Consider the following 7,815-nt stretch of genomic DNA (forward strand, 5'->3'; position numbering starts at 1 on the left):
GAGTGTTGAAGAGGTATAAAGAAGGTCAGAAGGAGTTCCACTGTTTATTTGAATATCTAGAGAAAGCATATGATAGGGTGCTAAGAAAAGAACTGCGGTATTGCAGGAGGAAGTCAAAAGTGGCATACAAATATGTGATTATGAGAGGGTGATGCGATGGATAAAGAAAGCAAGAGCGTGGTAAGGTGTGCAGGTGATGAGATAGATGGGTTCAAGGTAGGGGTGGGATTGCATCAGGGATCAGATGGGAGCCACCTATTTGTGAAGGTGATACACGGGTTGATAGATGAGGTCAGGCAGGAGTCTCTGTGGATTTATGTTGTTCGCAGATGACATTTTGATCTGTTTAGAGAGTAGGGAACAGTCAGCCTGGAAAAGTGGAGGTTTTCTCTAAAGAGAAGAGGAATGAAAAGTCAGTAGAAGCAAGACAGACTAAATGTGTGTAAATGGGTAACAGTGACACTGCAACAAGTACAGGTAATGAAGGTGAAGTAGTTTAAATGTCTCAGGTCAATCATCCAAAGCAAACAGGCAAAGCATGCAGGCCAAGTGGAGTGGGTGGACATGACTGTGTGGGGTTATTTGTAAATAGCAGCAAAAAGGAAGGTTTATAAGGTTGTAGTGAGACCTACTATGATGTATGATTTGGAGACTGGCAATAACAAAAATAAAAGACGCAGAGTTGGAGGTGACAGAGTTTAATATGTTAAGATTTCCATTGGCAGTGACCAGAATGGACAGGATTAGAAATGAGTCTCTCATTTGGACACCTTAGACTGTCCAGTTTGGAGACAAAGTTAAAGAGACTGAGATAGTTTGGACATGTCCAGAATAGGGCTAGTGGATACAATGGACAAAGATAAGGAGCTACCAAGCAGGAGAAAAAGAGGAAGACCTAAGAGTAGGTTCATGTTTGTAGAGGAGGACGATATGCACAGGGATCGTGTGACAGATGTTACAGGGATGGGGTGAGATGGAGGAAGATGATCTTTTGTGACTAAAGAGAGCAGCCAAAAGGAGAAAATAATACTAAATAGTCATATGATAGCTAAGTGTAAATAGTAAACATCTACCACAGTGATTCCCAAAGAGTGTTGTGGGGGGGGCCTGGTGGGCCACAAAGGTAATGCAGGTGGGCCTCAGTAGTAACAGAAATTCTTTTTGAACTCCACTCAGAAAGATCTCAGCCTGATGGTGGAATTAAACACAGGACCTTCTTGTTGTGAGGCAACAGTGATAACCACCATGTTGCCCATAAACAAATATATGTATAATATATTATAATATAATAATATGTATTTATTTATATAAAAAGGTGAACTAAAACTGGTGACAGAAGGTGATCATTTGGGGATATTGTTCCCCTGACCTAAATGTACTGCTCTGTAGTAGTGAAGTTTGAGTAGTGAAAATGTCTATGGTAATGTTTTTTATTAATGTCTGAGTTTGATAAGATAAGAACTAAAATATAAACAACTAAAATAATTTTTAAGATACAGACCTAACTCGGGCCTAGCTGACAACCTGTGTAGAATTGGCCTTGAAAGATGTGAGAGTGAGAGTGTGTGTGTGTGTGTGTGTGTGTGTGTGTGTGTGTGTGTGTGTGTGTGTGTGTGTGTGTGTGTGTGTGTGTGTGTGTGTGTGTAAAGACCTGGTAAAATCTGTGAGTCTTCAGTGTTAAAGGAAAAATGTAACTTTTGATGCCTAAAGTGGGGGTATGGGTGCTTGACTTTATCCTTTTAGAGGGAACCATCATTTTAAAGTAGTGTACGTTTTTTTTTCTGATCAATCACCTCTTCAAGGTGAATTTAACATTTACAACAAAGAGGGTGAAAATAATGTAAGATGGCAGTGCCACTGCTGGCACTGACATCTCAAGTGAGGCCCACTTTAGTGTTTAAGTAGTACACTAAAGTGTTATAAGTTATAACCACAGATTTGAATGACTGTCTTGTAAAAAGGTTTATCAGGAGTTAACTGTCCACTGAGGAATTATCTTTTTTAAAGACACAAATATAACAATATATGATTATTATCTAACAGTATCGAGAAAATTCCAGTCAGCTCGCTCAAATATTGTATTTAAAACAAGAATTATCATAAGGTGAGGTTTTTGATCATTTCAATCAATTTTTCCCTCTTATGAGCTAGTCTTTCTTTTCTTTTGTTCTCTTATGTATTTCTGTTTTTTGCTTTTAATTTTCTTTCCTTTTTCAAATTTGAAGTGATTTGTAGCCATTTAGTAACTATAATCTGTCTTACTTTATCCCACTTTTTTTTTCTGGTTTCCATCTGGTATGGTGCTGTCACAGTGCAACAATCTGGTAGTCATACCTTTTTTATTCAGTAGTGCTTCCATGGTGTAATGGTTAGCACTGTGGCCCTAGAATCCAGTGATCTGAATTCAAAAATTGGTGAGACCTGCTTTTTGGAGATGAAACCATTCTGCATGTCTTCTCTGGCACACCAGAACTGTGCTACAATTGTGTTTTCAGTGAGAGGTGTATAAAATCAAGCAGCTAACCATGACGTCTGTCTTTACAAATACTTGTCAATCACTATGTGGTGCTAAAGAGCGGTCTGAAATTCAGTTGTACACCACACAAAGTTACACGGTGGGGTGTCTGAGTGCTGAGTTGTGCTTGTGCGTAATAGTCACAAACACTCTCCTGACTCACTGACTCCACATCTCTAAACCTCCTCTGACTTTAACATCAGCATGAAAACTGGGAACTGCGAGCTCCCTCTTTGGATGTCATCACATTGACATTTTTCATTTTTTATCATGAATCCCATCTCATTGTTGAAACTCACTTTTGGCTGGGCCTTGACCTCTTCTGTGCTCTTCTGTGTTGTGCCATCCGCTTCGCCAGAGGTTGTAGATAGGTAGGCAAATCGACCCATATCATATTATTGTGAAGATGAGCGTACTCCCTAAAATCCTCTTCTTATTTCAGAATATCCCTCTACCAGTACCTGTAGGTCTTTTTCTTAACTTAAAGAAAATTATTACCAATTTTATTTGGCAAAATCATCACCATTGGCTTCGGGTTAATTCTATTATATCTGCCATTTGACAGGGGTGGGCTTAAGGGTCCTAACTTTCAGTTGGACTATTGGGCTGCACAATTGCGCATGATGATATACTATTTCTCATCTGATCCACCTCCGGCATGGGTTTACATGGAACCGTTCTTACTTAATTCAGAATACTTTTTGACAGGTTGCCATGACCTGACAGTATAGCCACTGCAACAGGGGTTCCATGGTGTAATGGTTAGCACTCTGGACTCTGAATCCAGCGATCCGAGTTCAAATCTCGGTGGGACCTGATATTTGCGAGGTGAAACCATACTACATATCTTCTCTGGCACTTTGAATTTCTGTATGAATTGTGTTTTCAGTGAACGCTGTATAAAATCAAGCAGCTAACCATGCCTTTACAAAACACTTGTCAATCACTAAAGAGTAGTACTAAAGAGCTGTGTGAAATTCAGTTGCACACCACACAAAGTTACAGAGTAAAAGTCACAAACACGCTGCTGACTCAACAACTGTACAGCACTAAACCTCCTCTGTCTTTAACATCAAAAAACAAACAAGCATGAACATCGTGGTATTGGTTTCCATGGCTGAACAGCAGCTATGTGTTTTGTGAAGTATAATATTTATGTCTTCCAAAGTAAAGTTTTAAGCAACACTTGTTTTAAATCTGTAGCATGTGTAACAGCAGCATGCCATGAAAATTTGATGATAACACGTGCATGTTTATGGTCGCCAAACAATTATGTATGTAAACAACACTTATCTGACTAAACTACGTTGAGCTAATGCAGATTTTATTCTTATTTTATTGGTGAGGAGAGAGGATGGAACCAAAAATGCATTTATCCCCGTGTTCTGTGTTGATGAAAATCACCCAACAGGAAAGCAGCTGGGCATTCATTTGAAACCAGTTCACAGGTTGGGCTGTGGTTCCCCCTCTAGCGTCTCTGCTTGAACTTTCAACTGTGAACCTCTTAGATCCAACCTTCCCAACTGCTCATCTCGCAAAAGACAAAATAGAAGAACCCAGAATGTCTTTTTATACCTGCTCACGCTTTTTCACACTTCCCTCACAGGACGTCACATTTCACACTTTGGCCATCCAATCAAGTTGTTGACATCTAATCATTCCTGTCCACCACACCTGATCTTTCTATTTCGATCTGACTTACAACATTTAACACAAACTTTTAAATCAATATATTTTCTTAGTAATTATTTTTTATTTGCTTTCGTTTATCTTCAACATACAAGTCAGCAGCTGCTCGGGATTGTTCAAATACTCTCGAGTTTAGTATGTCAGGATGGCCGAGCGGTCTAAGGCGCTGCGTTCAGGTCGCAGTCTCCCCTGGAGGCGTGGGTTCGAATCCCACTTCTGACAATTTGAATCTTCGCACTTCTTTCTTACTGGTACTCATGGGTCTTTGATCAATGGTCATGAGAATTTGCATAATCATGATGAAGGAACTGACCTCCGAGCCCACTGTTCCTTCAGGGGGCTGCTTTCAGTCATTATGCAAATATACTGTTTATAAGATTGGGGAAACCTGCAGTCAGCTGAGACTGAAGAAGTCACTTGGATGAGTGACGAGACGTTTCTCCCACTGAAAACGCTACATCCAGATGAACAGAATCAACCTTCGGAGACTTCTTACTGTTGTGACAAAATACACTTGAAACTGGCAACTATGAGAGTTGTGCACTGTTCATCCCTGACAGCAGTGGATTTTGTAGTCATGCACAATGTAACAACATTCATAATTGTAATAAAATTCACTAGAGAGTAGATTTGTTCACACTGACACTGATGTGCTAAAAACCTGATTTTGTGAAGTCAAAACCTTCAGCAAGTTGAAACAATCTTTATCTTTTACTCCAACTATCCCAAAATAAGGACTGGTCCTTCCCATGTGATGGTATTAAAATATGAAAGGCTGTCATCATTTCAGATGTTTACTGTGTAAATGTTTGTTTGTTTGTTTGTTTTTTTGTTTTTACCTTGCCTTGCTTGGTATCATTCTTTTCAGCACAACCTCACGTGTCTGAATTTACAGTTATTTTTTCATTGACATATTGTATTAACACAACTGATCTGAAATCACACAAGAACATAAAATCCTAGTAGTGGTTATATTTTCTTCTTACTGTAAAAACCACAGACATGTTCAGTAAATTATCTTCATAACTTGAAATGCAAATAGAAATTGTACATTTTTAAAACGTATGCAAAGATTTTGTCCATAACTTTACAAATTTTGTGAACAACAAAGTTTTATACGACTATTAATCTTAAAATGCAGCCAATGCATCTGGCGTTCTTTTTCTTGTACAGCCATTTAAAAATACTACGACAATAATGCTGATATGATTTGTTGTGGTTCCACGGTGCAATGGTTAGCACTCTGAATCCAGCGAATCCAGTGGGATTTGCTTTTGGGATATGAAACCATAGTGTATGTCTTCTCTAGCACATTGTGCTTTCAGTCAGAGGTGTATAAAATCAAGCAGCTAATCATGACGTCTGCCTTTACAAAACACTTGTCAATCACTAAAGAGTTCCTTCACTTGTCAGTCACTATCTGATACTAAAAAGCTGTCTGAAATTCAGTTACAACCCACACAAAGTTACAGACTGGAGTATCCGAGTGCTGAGGTGCGCTTGTGCGCAAAAGTCACAAACACTCTGCTGACTCTCTAACCGCACAGCTCCAAACCTCTTCCGACCTCAAAGTCAGTACAGAAAGTGGGCGCCACGAGCTTCGTAGTATGTGTTTACATGGCTGAACAGCTGCTATATTCGAACAAACGCCTCCAGAGGAGACTGCGACCTGAACGCAGTGCCTTAGACCGCTTGGCGACCAAAAACCTGCACAAGTTATCATTACCTGACATGCAGTTTGGTTTCACCTCCCAAAAAACAGTCCCACCGAGATTTGAACTCAGATCACTGGATTCAAAGTCCAGAGTGCTAACCATTACACCATGGAACCTATGTCAAATTGCTTGAACTGTCAGGTCATGGCAACCTGCATAAAAGTATTCAGCCAAATGATCAGTATGGATGACATTGTAGATTATTCGCACTACGTTTCCATGGCTGAACAGCTGCTATATGTGTTATGAGAAGGATAATGTTTGTTTCTTCCAAAGTATCTAACAGTGGTAACCTCCACCAAACTGACACTGCAATGTCAGAATGGCCGAGCGGTCTAAGGTGCTGCGTTCAGGTTGCAGTCTCCTCTGGAGGCGTGGTTTTGAATCCCACTTCCGACATTGAAGCTTTACTCTTCTTGATATTGTGACAAAATGCTCTTGGGTTAACCACGAGCTTTCTAAAAACTTGCATATAACAATTGTGCACCATTCATTCCTCATCTTTGCTGCCCATCATTACAACTTTGCTAATAATGGGCTGCAGGTTAGTGTCATGATGTCACCTCAGACATAGTTAAAAGCCCTGTTAACGTAGCTGCTTCTCGCCGGGTGCGGTGGCGCGTGCCTGTCATCCAAGCTACTGGGAGGCTGAGGTTGGAGGATCGTTTGAGCTCAGGAGCTCTGAGCTGCAGCAGGCTGTGTCGATCGGGTGTCCGCGCTAAGTTCGGCATCGATATGGTGATCCTGGGGGAGCCCGGGACCACCAGGTCACCTAAGGAGGGGTGCACCGGCCCAGGTCGGAGACGGAGCAGGTCAAAGCCCCCGTGTCGCTCAGTAGTGGGATCGCACCTGTGAATAGATGCTGTAGCGCAGCCTGAGCAATACAGCGAGACTCAATCTTTATACACATCCTTATACCTGTCTCTACATCACAGAGCAGCCTCATCAGCATGTCTTGGTCTTTTTAATTCAAGTCCAAAACACTCACAAATCTGCTGCTCTGCTCGTCCTGCACCACCTCCTCCTGCAGGACAGCTGCAACTACATCCTCCACTCTAAACACGCCACCGCCCAGCAGGTGGAGACAAACTCAAAGTAGGACATTTCCTTGGTGAGGAGAGAGGATGGAACCAAAAATGCATTTATCCCCGTGTTCTGTGTTGATGAAAATCACCCAACAGGAAAGCAGCTCGGCATTCATTTGAAACCAGTTCACAGGTTGGGCTGTGGTTCCCCCTCTAATGTCTCTGCTTGAACTTTCAACTGTGAACCTCTTAGATCCAACCTTCCCAACTGCTCATCTCGCAAAAGACAAAATGGAAGAACCCAGAATGTCTTATTTTTTTAACCTAATTTTTATACTTGCTCACGCTTTTTCACGCTTCCCTCACAGGACGTCACATTTCACACTTTGGCCACCCAATCAAGTTGTTGACATCTAATCATTCCTGTCCACCCACACCTGATCTTTCTACTTCGATGTGACTTACAACATTTAACACAAACTTTTAAATCAATATATTTTCTTTGTAATTATTTTTTATTTGCTTTCGTTTATCTTCAACATACAAGTCAGCAGCTGCTCGGGATTGTTCAAATACTCGCGAGTTTAGTATGTCAGGATGGCCGAGCGGTCTAAGGCGCTGCGTTCAGGTCGCAGTCTCCCCTGGAGGCGTGGGTTCGAATCCCACTTCTGACAATTTGAATCTTCGCACTTCTTTCTTACTGGTACTCATGGGTCTTTGATCAATGGTCATGAGAATTTGCATAATCATGATGAAGGAACTGACCTCCGAGCCCACTGTTCCTTCAGGGGGCTGCTTTCAGTCATTATGCAAATATACTGTTTATAAGATTGGGGAAACCTGCAGTCAGCTGAGACTGAAGAAGTCACTA

The 7,815-nt window shown here is 41.1% G+C and overlaps 1 long non-coding RNA gene and 4 other non-coding genes across 5 annotated transcripts; 4 read left to right on the forward strand and 1 right to left on the reverse strand.

Moving 5' to 3' along the window:
• The first annotated feature begins 2,837 nt into the window (after positions 1 to 2,837).
• LOC121812131 lies at positions 2,838 to 7,119 on the forward strand. Its single transcript, XR_006052885.1, has 3 exons — positions 2,838 to 2,849; positions 6,580 to 6,583; positions 6,643 to 7,119. It is a non-coding gene; the product is annotated as an uncharacterized LOC121812131 (long non-coding RNA).
• Positions 3,260 to 3,331, forward strand: trnaq-cug. Its single transcript has one exon. It is a non-coding gene; the product is annotated as a tRNA-Gln (tRNA).
• Positions 4,344 to 4,426, forward strand: trnal-cag. Its single transcript has one exon. It is a non-coding gene; the product is annotated as a tRNA-Leu (tRNA).
• trnaq-uug lies at positions 5,964 to 6,035 on the reverse strand. Its single transcript has one exon. It is a non-coding gene; the product is annotated as a tRNA-Gln (tRNA).
• A 416-nt stretch (positions 7,120 to 7,535) lies between the features above and the next one.
• trnal-cag lies at positions 7,536 to 7,618 on the forward strand. The gene has a single exon. It is a non-coding gene; the product is annotated as a tRNA-Leu (tRNA).
• Positions 7,619 to 7,815: the final 197 nt, after the last annotated feature.

This window comes from Haplochromis burtoni, unplaced genomic scaffold, assembly GCF_018398535.1.
Source record: "Haplochromis burtoni strain Fernald_Lab_line unplaced genomic scaffold, NCSU_Asbu1 Contig_10, whole genome shotgun sequence".
NCBI lineage: Eukaryota > Metazoa > Chordata > Actinopteri > Cichliformes > Cichlidae > Haplochromis > Haplochromis burtoni.